A 15,814-nucleotide genomic window follows, 5' to 3' on the forward strand; every position below is an offset into this window, starting at 1 on the left:
TATCACTGTAAGCAATTGCAGACACCTGTGCTAATTAGTTTGGCAGGTGTGTCCAATGAAAGGCAAGACTACTTAAGAAGGCTCTCTCACATTATTAAGCAGCCTACATTTTCTGCCAAAATGGGAAAGAAAAAGGATGTGTCGGCTGCTGAGAAGCAACAAATTGTGGAGTGTTTAGGTCAAGGCATGACTACAATCAACATTGTGCGATGATCAGGATGAAGTGTCTTGGCAATCAAGAAGTATGTAGCTGATTCACAGTACACACGTGTGCGTGCTGATAAGGGCAAATTGAGGACTCTTTCCTACAGGCAATTACGTCAGGTTGAAACAGCAGCGGCAAAAAAGCCTTGTCATAGCAGCAGACAAGTTTTTGAAGCTGCTTGTGCCTCCAACGTCCCCCGAACAACAAGATGCAGGGTCCTTCAGAGGTTTGCAGCTGTGCATATGCCATCCTGTCGACCTCCTCTATCCACTTCACACAAGCAGAAACGGCTCCAGTGGGCCAAACATTACATGAAGACTGATTTCAAAACTGTTTTGTTCACGGATGAGTGCCGTGCAGCGCTCGATGGTCCAGATGAATGGAGTGGAGGATGGCTGGTTGATGGACACCCCACGCAAACACGGCTACAGCGCCAACAAGGAGGAGGTGGAGTAATGTTTTGGGCTGGAATCATGGGGAGAGAGATTGTCGGCCCCTTTAGGATCCCTGAAGGCGCTAAAGATGAACTCCATAATGTATGTGGATTTTCTCAAACAGCACTTCCTGCCATGGTTCAAGAAGAAGAACCGTGTATTTCACAGCAAGATCATTTTTCTGCATGATAATGCACCATCTCATGCTGCACATAAAACATCTGCATCTCTGGCTGATATGGGCATAAAAGGGGACAAACTTATGGTGTGACCCCCATGCTTCCCTGACCTCTACCCCATTCAGAACCTTTGGAGCATCATTAAAAGGAGTGTCTATGATGGCGGGAGGCAGTTCACATCTAAGCAACAGCTCTGGGAGGGTATTCTGTCCTCATGCAAAACAATTGAAGCAGAAACCATCCAAAACCTGACAAATTCAATGGACGAGAGAGTTCAGAAGCTCCTTTCGAACAAGGGGTCCTATGTGAAAATGTAACATCACCTAGAATAAAGTTTTGAGTTGAAAACTGTTTGATTTCAGTTTCTAACAACCTGCTAATGCTTATAATTTCAAAAATGACCATTTTTTTGGTCTTTATTAAAATGAAAAGGTTGATCGAAAAGTTTGGGGGATCTAAGAGTGTGGCAACCCAGTAGTCATGATTACTTCGAATTCTGACAATATGAGGGTCATGCTGCAGGTAGTGCAGCAAGAAGGCACTTATGTGTCTTGCGCATCTCGGAGCCCCAAAATTATTTTCCGGGCTAGATGCAGCTAAAAATTATTTTTAATTTTAAATCTGGTGAAGCTTATTATAGATGGCCTAATAGGATCAGTGCTGCACACTGCTACAAAGCCCAAATTATTTTCCAGTCAAGATACAGATAAACATGATTAGTAATTTGAAAGCTTAAAACGGTTGGTAGGGTGATTTTAACCAATCATCAAGCTTTTACTCTCCCCAGGATGACACAGGGGTAGAAAAGTCATTTCGGATCCATGATTTGTTCATCTTTATGAACGTGAGTCTGTCTACATTATCAGTGGAGAGCCGCGTGCGCTTATCTGTCAGCACACCACCAGCAGCGCTGAACACACGTTCAGACAGAACGCTGGCTGCGGGGCATGACAAGATCTCCAAGGCGTAAGTGGCTAGCTCCGGCCATTTATCCAGATTGGAAGCCCAAAAAGAGCAAGGGTCCAGTGACACAGTCGTGGCTTCAATGTTTACTTGGAGATACTCCTGTACCATCGTCTCTAGGCGTTGACTATGTGTCAGACTTCTTGTCTCCTGTGGCCTTGCAAAGGATGGGCTAAAAAAGTGGTGAAATGATTCCGCAAAATTGATGTTACCAGCAGATACTGTGGTTCTGTTACGGTTTGAGTGCTGAACACTTGACGGTCCCACGGTTGGCAAGTTGGAACTGTGAGATTCACTACGTGCACCACTGGTATTTTGTGGAAAAGCACATGTAAGATTCTGCAACAGTCTCTGCTGATACTCCTGCATGCGTGCATCCCTTTCTATGGCAGGAATAATTTCTGCAAATTTACTTTTGTACCGGGGATCTAACAGTGTGGCAACCCAGTAGTCAGGATTATTTCTAATTCTCACAATTCGAGGGTCATGTTGCAGGTAGTGCAGCAAGAAGGCACTCATGTGTGTTGCGCATCCAGGAGCACCAAGTCCCTGTTGTGTTGGTGGCGAGGTAGCAATCATGCTTCCTTCCTCTGTCCTCTCCCCCCAACCTCGCACAACAGAAATGTGATCTGATGAGTCTTCCATCAGTTCGTCCTCCACTTCTTCCTGGGCTCCTGCACCTTCCTCACTAGTTTGGCTGCTACCATGCGCCCTGGTAAAATCATCTCCCCCACCCTCACATGCCTGCCGCCTTGGTGCTGCCGACCGTCTGGACCTTGCAGATGTTAGCCCTTCCGCATACAACTCCTCCTCCTCTACTTCCTCCACCTCCTCTTGTGCCACCACCTGACTCCGAATTCTGTTTAACATGTGCTCCAGCATGTAAATCACCGGAATAGTCATGCTGATAATGGCATCGTCAGCACTAAACATCTTCGTCGCCATTTCAAAACTGTGCAGAAGGGTGCATAGGTCCCTGATCTGAGACCACTCCTCCAGCGTGATTTGCCCCAGCTCTGAATCTCGTTGGCCCAGGCTATACGTCAGAACGTATTGCACCAGGGCTTGTCGGTGCTGCCACAGTCGCTGCAACATGTGCAGAGTTGAATTCCACCGGGTAGGCACATCGCATTTTAGCCGGTGAAGTGGCAGGCCCAACGACTTCTGTAGAGATGTAAGTCGCTGAGCTGCGGGATGCAAACGGCGGAAGTGAGCACACAGCGACCGTGCCCTCTGCAGAAGGCCATCTAGTCTGGGATAGTGGGCTAAAAATTGCTGGACAACCAGGTTCAACACGTGAGCCATACAAGGCACGTGTGTGACATTGCCCCGGCGAAGGGCCGCACTCAGGTTTGCAGCATTGTCGCACACGGCCTTCCCTGGTTTCAGGTCCAGTGGAGACAACCATTCATGAAATTGGTTCTCCAGAGCTGACCACAACTCCTCAGCTGTGTGACTCACATTTCCCAGACATTTCAATGTAAAAACCGCCTAATGACGTTGAGCCCTACTGCCAGCATAGTAAGGAGGTGTGCAGGATCCCTTCTGCGCAGTTAGAAAGCTTGTGGCATGACCAGACAGGCTTTGGGTGCAGGTGGAAGACCGAGAGGAGGTTGAGGAGGCAGAAGCAGTGGAGGAAAAATGACATAAAGAGGATTGACGCACAACTCGTGGGGACGGCAAGACTTGGACAGCAGCCCCTTGTCCTGCTGTCACCATAGTTACCCAGTGCCCAGTCAGCGACATGTAACGCCCCTGTCCATGCCTACTCGTCCAAGTGTCTGTGGTGAAATGCACCCTGTCACACACAGAGTTTCTCAAAGAAGCGGTGATGTTGTGTGCGACATGCTGGTGGAGCGCAGGCACACCTTTCTTTGAGAAGTAGTGCCGACTGGGCATCTGGTACTGGGGCACTGCGACGGACATAAGGTCTCGAAAATCCTCTGTGTCCACCAGGCGGAAAGGCAGCATTTCTGTAGCCAAGAGCTTGCAGATGGTGAAATTCAACCTCTTAGCTTTCTCATGGCTAGGAGGAAATGGTCTTTTACTTGTCCACATCTGAGGGACCGAGGGCTGGCTATTGTGCTTAGACGGGGTTGATAAGGGAGTCCCCGGCAAACTGCCGGTCTGTGAGGAAGATGCAGGCGGACATGTTAGGTTGCCTTGATCCAAAGGTGGTGCTATCGATGTCGGACAGCGCTCAAGACCAGCTGGTGTTACCACCTCCAAAGAAAATGATGACCTGCCAATCACGCTGGCTGTTGCGGGTAGAGAGGTGGCAGGTCTGCGCCCCAAAACAGGTGTGACTGCTGTCCCCCCAGTCACAGAGGATGAAGAGGCCGCGGATGCACAAGATATGGCAGACGGTGGTTGGCCCGGCCGGCTAGACCGCATTGTAGCACACTGAGCTTCCCACTGCAACTTATGCTTCATGTCCATGTGCCGGTTCATGCATGAAGTACTCAAACTATGTATTTTTTGGCCTCTACTTAGCTTTTGCTGACAAATGTTACAGATAACACGAGTTGGGTCATCTTTATCGATCTGAAAAAATGCCCAGGCTATGCAAGGCTTAGCACCCATGCGACCTGAAGAGCCACCACGACTTGTGGTGAGAGGCAGAGTTGTGTTTGAGGATGCAGTTGTTGACGTGCTTCCAGTACTACGTCTCTGTCCAGGAAGGCGCAACCTGACCTCGTCGTCACTAGCATCTTCCTCCACCTCCTCTGCTGACCTCATCTCTTGGCTGACTGTGGGTTGACAGTAAGTGGGATCTCCGACCTCATCATCATCACCCTGTGCGTTATCACACCCGTCGTCCTCAGAGCCAACCTGTTCCTGCCCTGACAAAAAACTAAAGTTGTCGCTCCAATCAGGTATTTGAGTCTTATCATCGTCTTCCTCATTGTCTCCACCAACAGGAGTTACAGTTTGGGAATGAGGGTCTACATTATGGTCAGAACCTTCTGCGTCTGGTCCTGGATCCGACTCATAAAGATTCTGGGCATCAGTGCAGATCATTTCCTCGTCTGGATTCACAGAAGCGCTGGAGTCGACCTCTGATTCCCAGGCTATAGTATGAGTAAACAGCTCTGCAGACTCAACCATCTGTTCTACCTCATACTCAGACGGGCAGCTGGAGATTTGGGAGCTGTGAGGAAGCAAGTGCGATTTGGGTGACACCTTTGAGGACTGGAGTATTTGTGATGTTGAAGTTGATGTGGAGGAGAGCCCACTTAAAGGAGCACTTGATATCCGTTGAAGCACCTGCTGTTTTTGTGCCTCATCTGGAATTTGTAGCGATTGGCGTGGCCGTAAGAAAGGGATCTTATCACATTGTCCGCTAAAAGAAGTAGACATTTTAGTTTGGCTGGAAGATGGTCTTTCTTCTGCACCTACCCCATGGACACAACCTTTTTTCCCCTTCCCAACACGCCTATTCCCCTTTCCACCAGCAGCAGGCCTTTTTCCACTCATTTTGGTGGTTAACTAATTCACAACTCTGGAGTTGTTTGCACAAAAAAACAATGGATGGTAACCGAGCAGAGCTGAGTGGCCAAACTGTGGTATTAGGCCAAAACTATTGGCTGGGTTAGATGCAGAAAAAAATTATTTTTAATTTGCAACCTGATGGAGGTCAGTATAGATGGACTAATAGACCAAGTCCCACACACCGCTAGAAGCCCAAATATTTTTCAGAGCTAGATGCAGAAAAATTTTTTATTCAATTTGCAACCTGATGGAGGTCAGTATAGATGGACTAATAGACCAAGTCCCACACACTGCTAGAAGCCCAAATATTTTTTCAGAGCTAGATGCAGAAAAAAATTATTTTTAATTTGCAACCTGATGGAGGTCAGTATAGATGGACTAATAGACCAAGTCCCACACACCGCTAGAAGCCCAAATATTTTTTCAGAGCTAGATGCAGAAAAAAATTATTTTTAATTTGCAACCTGATGGAGGTCAGTATAGATGGACTAATAGACCAAGTCCCACACACTGCTAGAAGCCCAAATATTTTTTCAGAGCTAGATGCAGAAAAAAATTATTTTTAATTTGCAACCTGATGGAGGTCAGTATAGATGGACTAATAGACCAAGTCCCACACACCGCTAGAAGCCCAAATATTTTTTCAGAGCTAGATGCAGAAAAAAATTATATTCAATTTGCAACCTGCTGGACGTCAGTATAGAAGGACTAATAGAACAAGTCCCACACACTGCTAGAAGCCCAAATATTTTTTCAGAGCTAAATGAAGAAAAAAAATATTTTTAATTTGCAACCTGATGGAGGTCAGTATAGATGGACTAATAGACCAAGTCCCACACACTGCTAGAAGCCCAAATATTTTTTCAGAGCTAGATGCAGAAAAAAATTATTTTTAATTTGCAACCTGATGGAGGTCAGTATAGATGGACTAATAGACCTAGTCCCACACACCGCTAGAAGCCCAAATATTTTTTCAGAGCTAGATGCAGAAAATTTTTTTATTCAATTTGCAACCTGATGGAGGTCAGTATAGATGGACTAATAGACCAAGTCCCACACACTGCTAGAAGCCCAAATATTTTTTCAGAGCTAGATGCAGAAAAAAATTATTTTTAATTTGCAACCTGATGGAGGTCAGTATAGATGGACTAATAGACCAAGTCCCACACACTGCTAGAAGCCCAAATATTTTTTCAGAGCTAGATGCAGAAAAAAATTATTTTTAATTTGCAACCTGATGGAGGTCAGTATAGATGGACTAATAGAACAAGTCCCACACGCTGCTAGAAGCCCAAATATTTTTTCAGAGATAAATGAAGAAAAAAATTATTTTTAATTTGCAACCTGATGGAGGTCAGTATAGATGGACTAATAGACCAAGTCCCACACACTGCTAGAAGCCCAAATATTTTTTCAGAGCTAGAAGCAGAAAAAAATTATTTTTAATTTGCAACCTGATGGAGGTCAGTATAGATGGACTAATAGACCAAGTCCCACACACCGCTAGAAGCCCAAATATTTTTTCAGAGCTAGATGCAGAAAAAAATTATATTCAATTTGCAACCTGCTGGAGGTCAGTATAGAAGGACTAATAGAACAAGTCCCACACACTGCTAGAAGCCCAAATATTTTTTCAGAGCTAAATGAAGAAAAAAATTATTTTTAATTTGCAACCTGATGGAGGTCAGTATAGATGGACTAATAGACCAAGTCCCACACACTGCAAGAAGCCCAAATATTTTTTCAGAGCTAGATGTAGAAAAAAATTATATTCAGTTTGCAACCTGATGGAGGTCAGTATAGATGGACTAATAGAATGATGCTATGCCCAAAAGATTTTACTTCACTAGGTGCAGTAAAAAAATTGGTATTCTATACACAGGTGGTATATCTTGCAACACAGATAGGCTACTCCACTGACTAACACACTCTGCAATAGGCCAAAAAGGATTAGCTTTGCTAGATTCAGCCAAATGCTGTGAAAAAAACTTGCACAGCACTGGCACAGACCTGCCTGGCAAAAACTGATAGGAACTGATGTAACCTAGTCCTGAAAAGGACTCCAATTACAATTAGTCTTTACTCCCACAATCTATCTATTTAAGAGCACAGACCTGCCTGATAAAAGTCGTAGGAAATGCTGTAACCTAGTCCTTAAAAGGACTGCAATCACAACTATTCCCTACTCCCAAGCTATCTGTATATTTGTGCGAAAATTGGCTTGAAATTAACAAGGTATAGCACACACAGCAACAGCGGTGCCGTCTAACACACAGCTGCAGCAGTGAGAAAATGGTGGCGACGGGGAAAATGGCTTGGTCTTATAGGGCAAGGACATGTGACATACACTGCCAATCACACATGCCCTTGCTTGTGTGAAAAAAAGCACTTCGCTCCGTGTGTGCGCTGCTGATAGGCTGACAGATTGCACCTCCCCACTGCAAATGCGGGAAAGAGAAAAAAAAATGGAGATCTTCATTGTTCCTGCAGAGATCCATCCCCTGCCCCTCCCCCCGCCCCGCTGTACACTCAAACTGCGTATTAACATTAATTTTCATCATTACTGAGAAAAAATCCAGTTATGATTTTGGTGCACGAACAGTTATCGAACATAACCTCGAACAGCCGAATTTTTCTCAAATTGTTCGTGTTCGCCGACCGGCTCGAACACCGCCCAAAACAGCTCGAATTTGAGATTGGCGAACAGTTCGAGTAGAACAACGCTCATCTCTACTCTGTGGCTCTTTTGGATGTGGTCATGTCTGTTAAGTAGAGCTTGAATGAGTTACAGGAGAAGATATATAACTGTTGCCTGGCAGTGGAAACAGATGTTGCTACCATTCGCTGAGGCTTTCCCAATTATCTTGGATGTGCGGGTGCATCACTGCCTTTCAAATCATTCACCAAGTGAGTCATAAAACTCATGTATTGTTTCTGTCCATATTTTCTGCCTGAGGTGCAGTGCACTTTGAAGCTCAAAGACAAGTTGATAGAGTGGCAAACTTTTTCCTATATTTTGGAGAACAGAGTGGGCACCCATTTCTATGAGAAATCATGGTGGCTGAGTATTTTTCAGCGAGGTTGAGAATATATTTTCATTTCTCAAAAGGTAACAAATTCCACAGGGTGGTGTCAGTAACTGAATTACCAGTAATATAAACAGGTAAGAGTTGATTTATTACACAAGTAGATGACAAGGAGTATTCACCTGTTTCCTCATCTCACTATCAGGGATGAATATCTGTCTGTGCAATGGAGAAGGAGAAGGCATAGTTGTAGCAGACAAAGACAAGTAATAGTGGTGGATGACAGTGATTATGGTGATGAGGACACCGACCAGATACTCTTTTAATATGTGTCCTGGTTGCCAGAAAGACTAGTGTGGGGAGAAGGGCAAGTAGTACAACTTTAGGCATTCTTTTTTTTATTGCTGGCCGGCTTGCTTTTCCCAAATAAGCAGGTGATGCCGCTTCAGATTCTTATGTAGACCCATAGTTCTTAGGCTATATTATTTGGAACACTCTAAACTCTTGTAGAGCCTGCACAATGCCAAAAAATATTATGTGAAAGTGCAAAATAACTGCTGCACATACTACTTGCCACTAAGAAACAGAACTTTTCAAGTGCTCCTGAGCCTCTTGTACCAAATGCATGTGCAGCATAACATGTTCCAGAGCTGATCACGGAACATGCACATTTTAAACCAGAGGATCTGAAAGCTAAACATCATCTATGCTGTGGATTGCTGAGGCTAGAAATGTTGATGATGATGATGATGATAAATCCATGCAACTGGCATGGATTTTATATAGTGTGACCAAGTTAGTTAAAAAAAAAAAAAATCTGATGATAATGATATCATCTGCTTGGAATCCCTGTCTGTTTCTCATGTATTTTCCACCACAGAATCATCATGAATGTCTTTATTCCTGATTCGACTGACAGTGTCCTGTGTGTTAAATGGCCTGAGCTCCTTGCCCTTAGGCAGTGTGCCCACTATGCGTCTTTTAAGCATTTCCGTGTAGGCAATTCCGCCGCAGAAACGTTTAAAAACGCTTGTTAGTAGGTCTGGTATGTTCCCCAATGAAAAATCTGCAGCACTAACAATTATTTTGTGGAATCGCAGCGTTTTTGCCGCCATTGACTTGCATTGAATCGCTTAATATCCGCATGACTACATATGCACATGCGGTTATTAAGCGATTCAATGTGCGCATGGTTCCCGGGTCTGGAGAAGAGGAGACTCTCCTCCAGACCCGGGTACCATAGTACCTGTAAAAAAAAAAGAATTTAAAATAAAAAAACACATTATACTCACCTTCTGATGGCCCGCGGTCTTCTATCCGGTACGTCTTGGCTCCCCGGTGGCTCGCGATGGAGTAGAAGGACTTTCCATGACATCATTCAGTAATGTGACGTCATGGAAGGTCCTTTTACAACACCGCGAGACATCGGGGAGACCGGACGCATTGGAAAAGGAGACCGGGGGCCATCGGAAGGTAAGCATAATATTTTTTTTTTACCATTTTTATTCTTTTTTTTAACTAACTTGGTCATACTATATAAAATCCATGCCAGTTGCATGGATTTATATAGTGTGACTAAGTTGTCAAGCACTTTTCCAAGAGATTCTAAAATCCCTTGGAAAGCGCTTGACAACCCGCATGCGAAATTGCATGTGCAAAACGTGTGACAAATGCTTGTCCCTAACTGAAATAACGCAGGTAAAATCTGCATGCATTTTTTCTGCCAGGGAGATGCAGAAACGCTCAGGAAAAATCCGGAGCATTTCTGCATCGTGGGCACATAGCCTTACTCTTACCACATGATTCCCACCTCAATATTTATCCTGGCTCAAAGTGCTACTAACATGTTCAATGCTCCCATCACCATGACTCACAGAGTTTGTAACACAGCTTAGCATTAGAATCAGTTCCTCTATTTGCTTGACTCCCTTGGTGTCTGAGTATAACTGCTGACTGTTCATCTCTTCCAGTAATTTGACTGGAAGAAGTTGCTCTCGTCTAGTATCTTCCCTTGACTCCGGAATGCTGTGGGTTATGGGACTGGAAGTAGTAGAAGAGAATAAAGTGTCACTGATAGAATAGAAGTTTCTCTGCACACCAATAAGTGTTATAGTGGTGGAGGAGGTAGACTGAGCAGAAGACTGACTCAAGCTGAAGGTGTTTCTGGCAGAAGCTACATCATCTTGCAATGATATCACATCTGTTGCCAGTGCCAAGCTTTGTTTTAACAAACATTTTGTACACAAATAAAACTTTTGCTTAGTTTAGAAACCTTTTCTCCCACACTTGGTCTACCCAGGAAAAATTTGGAATCCTCAAATGCTAAATGATGAGCAATACGGCTAATGCAACAACAGCCTACCCGTAATATCAGTGTGGCATGTATGCATCCCCAATTTGACAATTAAAACGTGTTCCAAAGCAGACCTTCACAGTTAAATGTTTCAATATGGTAAAATAATTTGATTTCAATTTTTTAGCTAAAGCAAATTACTTAGTCCTCCTGACCAAAAAGGACCACGTTTCACCAAATGCCAAGAAAAAAAGAACACAGCCTAAAAATGCTGCATTAGTTCACAGTATAGTTGTGGGATGTCAGTTGCCAAATTGCAATATCAAAACAGGTATGTAAAAAGTAAACCATATGTATAATGTTTTCAAATTTGAATTCATTTTTTTAAAACACAATTTTTTTCCCTGGAAAAAATACATGAAACAGAGTGGTATGTTGGTTGGTATTAATACTCTTGGAAAGGAATCTATGGCAATAAACAGTAGTATTTTTGTGGTGGGTATACTTGTAAAATTGTACAAATTAAATAAATATGCAAAAAAAATACTTTTTTGCTTTTATGTTATTGTTGTTTTTTAATTTAAACTCTTTCTCTGTAACTCTAAAAAATATTGTCACTATGCAGGCACACGCACAAAAAGTAAGTTGTGGCAATATGTAGCAGTATTGTTGTAACGTGTACGGATGTTAAATTCAATAAGTAGGAGTTAACTCTTTTTTTTGTATTCTATTTTTGATTTAGTTTACTTTTTTAATTTATCTGTCCCTTGTCCAAAAATGCAATGTAACACTAAAATTCTACATTGCTCAGTAGCTACATATAAGTTGACGCAGGAAAGCAAACATTTGACAGCACCATAGTCGTTTAGTATACGGTTACTACATTTGACAATTAAAACAGATATTCAAAAATTAAAATGTGTCCTTTCTTTAATAGATTTTAAACTGTAATATAAAAAATAACTCACTTGGGCCTTCATCAAAAAGGACTGAACAAGAAAAACTAGGTAGATTCATGTCCCTAAAGAAAGGACATGCAACAGCCTGAATTTGCGTGGTGTGTACACTGTGCGCACAATTATTAAGTAAATGAATATTTTTACCATATCATAAATTTTCTGCATATTTTCCAATTCCAAGCTGTATAAACTTGAATGCTTATTGGATGAAGGAGATCAGGTGATGTATATTTGTGTAATGAGGGAGCGTGTGGCCTAAGGATATCAACACCTTTCATCAAGGTGGCCAAAATTGTTAGGCAGCTTGATTTCCTCAGACAAAATGGGTCAAAAATTTTTTTTTACCAATGCTGAAATGCTGAAAAGTCACAAAATTAAGTCTTCCAGACATATGCAGTACTCTTTCCATTGTTAAGATTTGGGGGCATGATCACACAACCATCTAAAGTTCTGTTGCAAATTGTCAACAGTATTGCAAGAACACATGTTGAGGAAAAAAGACACACATCAAAATTTTGAGAAGAATCAAATGTGAAGCGATCAGCAACCCATCATCCTCTAATGCTATCATATTTCAGAACTGCAACCTCCCTAGAGTGCCCAAATACAAGGTGTTCAGTGATCAGTGACATGGCCAAGGTAAGGAAGGCTGAAACCTGACCATCACTGATCAAAATGCATAAGTTGAAACTACAAGACTGGGCCAAGAAATAACTGAAGACACCATTTTCAAAAGTTTTTTTGGAATAATAAGTTGAAAGTGACTCTTAACGGTCCAGATGGATGTGCCGGTTGCTAGATCAGTAACAGGCACAGACCTCCCCTTTGATTCAGACAAAAGCAAGGTGGAGGTAGGATACTGATATGGGCTGGTATTAATAAAGTTAAGCTACTTGAATCTTTTCGAGATGAAGATGGGCTCAAAATAAACTCCCAACCTACTGCCTGTTTTTTTAAGACACTTTCTTCAAGCAGCGGTACAGGAAAAGTTAACATCTTTCAAGAAATCCTTGATTTTTATGCATGACAATTCTCCATCACATGCATTGAAGTGCTCCACTGCTTGGCTAGCCATTAAAAGCCTTAAAGATGAAAGAAAAATGACATGGCTCCATCCTCACCTGACATAATTCCTATTGAGATCTTGTGGTCTCTTCCTAAACAGTAGATTTACGGTGAGGAAAAACAGTAGACCTCTTTGACTAGTGTCTGGAAGGCTGTAGTTGGTGCTCCCCAAAAAGTAGATCGTCAACAAATTAAGAAACTGACAAACTATATGGATAGAAAGCTTATGACGGTTATTGAAAAGAAGGATGGATATATTGGTCACTGATATTTTTTATGGGAATGAATCAGAAATGTATTTTTGTGCATTTTGAGTTGTCTGGTTATTATTCTCACTTTAACAGATGAATTTAAACAATTTAGATAGGTAATTTTCATTTTTTATTTAGTTGCATAATATTCATGAACACTTAGGCCTCATTCACACTCTCATGTTTAAAGACGTATGTGAAAAAATGGTACCGGTGTCATCAATGTTTTGGAATAATATGTCATCAGTGTATGGTGCGTGTGTCCATTTTTACCATCAGTGTGTCATCAGTGTTTTTCATGGATGGATAAATGAACCAATAAATTGCAAAGCTTATCCTATCCTATACAATGTTAAATACGGTAAGCACATGGATGGCATGTGGATGCCATTTGTGTGCTTTATGTGTTTTTCACAGACCCATAGACTTGTTTTAGCATTTTTCATTCATGACACGTATCCATAAGTGTTGCACAAACACATGGTCTGTGAAAAAATATGGACATATGTATAGCACATAGATTATAATGGGTACGTGCTCTATCCATGAAAAAATGGATAGAACAAAAATGTGCAGCGAGTTTGAATGAGGACTAACAGTTGCCCAATAATTGTGCACACACAGATATTCTCCTTTAAGGCTCGCTAACACTGGTGAGTAGTTAGCGTATAACTCGTAAAATGGCTATCTGATGTTTCTTTGGATAGCACTTGCACCAATGTTATAGTAAGAGGAGCAGTGCCGACTAGCATTTATTTTCTCACTAGATGGTGGCCCGATTCTAACGCATCGGGTATTCTAGAATAAGTATGCGGCCGACTGGGCGCAACTAATCAGCAAAGCAGTGTTTAAATGGGTTGCGCACTACTTTAAATTAACCCCCCAATGTATCCCCCTGGGGCCCCTAATGAATTTTGGAGGACCGGGGTACTTCTGCTGCGAGCAGCTGGGAGATGACCGGCTAGCACAGGGTGAGCGTGGGAGCGGGTGAGCGTGGGAGGGTGAGCGTGGGAGCGGGTGAGCGTGGGAGGGTGAGCATGGAAGCAGGTGAGCGTGGGAGCGGGTGAGCGTGGGAGCGGGTGAGAATGTGAGGGTGTGAGCGTGTGTGGGTGAGCATGTGAGGGTGAGCATGGAAGCATGTGAGGGTGAGCGTGGGAGCATCAGAGTGTGAACGTCCGAGCGTGAGCGTCAGAGCGTGAGCGTCAGAGCATAAGCGTCAGAGCGTGAGCGTCAGAGCGTGAGTGTGAGCGTCCGAGCGTGAGCGTCCGAGTGTGAGCATCAGAGCATGAGCGTGAGCGTCAGAGCATGAGGGTCAGAGCGTGAGCGTCAGAGCGTGAGCGTGAGCGGCAGAGCATGAACGTCAGAGTGTGAACGTCCGAGCGTGAGCGTTCGAGCGTGAGCGTCTGAGCGTGAGCGTGTGAGCGTGAGTGTCTGAGCGTGAGCATCAGAGCGTGAGCGTCAGAGCGTGAGTGTGAACGTCCGAGCATGAGCGTCAGAGCGTGAGCGTCCGAGCGTGAGCGTCAGAGCGTGAGAGTGAGCATCAGAGCATGAGCGTAAGCCTCAGAGCGTGAGCGTCAGAGCGTGAACGTGAGCGTCAGAGCGTGAGCATCAGAGCGTGAGCGTCCGAGCGTGAGCGTCCGAGCATGAGCGTCAGAGTCTGAGAGTGAGCGTCAGATCCTGAGCGTCCGAGCATGAGCGTCAGAGCCTGAGCGTCCGAGCGTGAGCATCCGAGCGTGAGCGTCAGAGCGTGAGCGTCAGAGCGAGAGCATGAGCGTCCGAGCGTGAGCGTCAGAGCATCAGAGCGTCAGAGCGTGAGCTTCAGAGCGTGGGCGTCAGAGTGTGAGCGTCAGAGCGTTAGTGTAAGCGTCAGAGCGTGAACGTGAGCGTCAGAGTCTGAGTGTGAGCATCAGAGCATCAGAGCGTGAGCGTCAGAGCGTGAGCTTCAGAGCGTGATCGTCAGAGCATTAGAGCGTGAGCGTCAGAGCATCAGAGCGTGAGCGTCAGAGCATCAGAGCGTGAGCATCAGCGCTTGAGCGTTAGAGCATAAGCGTCAGAGCATCAGAGCTTGAGCGTCAGAGCGTGAGCGTCAGAGTCTGAGCGTGAGCGTCAGAGTGCGAGCGTCAGAGCGTGAGCGTCCGAGCGCAAGCGTCAGAGCGCGAGCATCAGAGCGTGAGCATCAGAGCGTGAGCGTCAGAGCATCAGAGCGTGAGCGCATCAGCATCAGAGCGTGAGCGCATGAGCATCAGAGCATGAGAGTGTGAGCGTGAGCGTCAGAACGTGAACGTGAGCTTCCGAGCGTGAGCGTCAGAGCGTGAGCGTCAGAACGTGAGCGTCCGAGCGTGAGTGTCAAAGTCTGAGCGTGAGCGTCAGAGCGTGAGTGTCAGAGCGTGAGTGTCATAGCATCAGAGCGTCAGAGCGTGAACGTGAGCGTCCGAGCGTGAGCGTCAGAGCATCAGAGCATCAGAGCGTGAGCTTCAGAGCGTGAGCATCAGAGCGTGAGCGTGGGCGTCAGAGCGTGAGCATCAGAGCGTGAGCGTCAGAGCATCAGAGCGTGAGCATGAGCGTCAGAGCATCAGAGCTGAGCGTCAGAACGTGAGCGTCAGAGCGTGAGCGTGTGAGCGTCAGAGCGAGAACGTGAGCTTCCGAGCGTGAGCGTCCGAGCGTGAGCGTCCAAGCGTGAGCGTGAGCATCATAGCATGAGCATCAGAGCATCCGAGCATGGGCGTCAGAGCGTGAGCGTCAGAGCGTGAGCGCGTGAGCGTCAGAGCGTGAGCATGTGAGCGTCAGAGCGAGAGCGTGAGCGTCCAAGCGTGAGCGTCAGAGCGTGAGCATCCATGCGTGAGCGTCAGAGCGTGAGCGTCAGAGCATCAGAGCGTCAGAGCGTGAGCTTCAGAGCGTGAGCGTCAGAGCATTAGCGTGGGCGTCAGAGCGTGAGTGTAAGCGTCAG

Source organism: Phyllobates terribilis, unplaced genomic scaffold, assembly GCF_046119375.1.
Source record: "Phyllobates terribilis strain yellow unplaced genomic scaffold, ASM4611937v1 Scaffold_11__3_contigs__length_659146591, whole genome shotgun sequence".
NCBI classification, from domain to species: Eukaryota; Metazoa; Chordata; class Amphibia; order Anura; family Dendrobatidae; genus Phyllobates; species Phyllobates terribilis.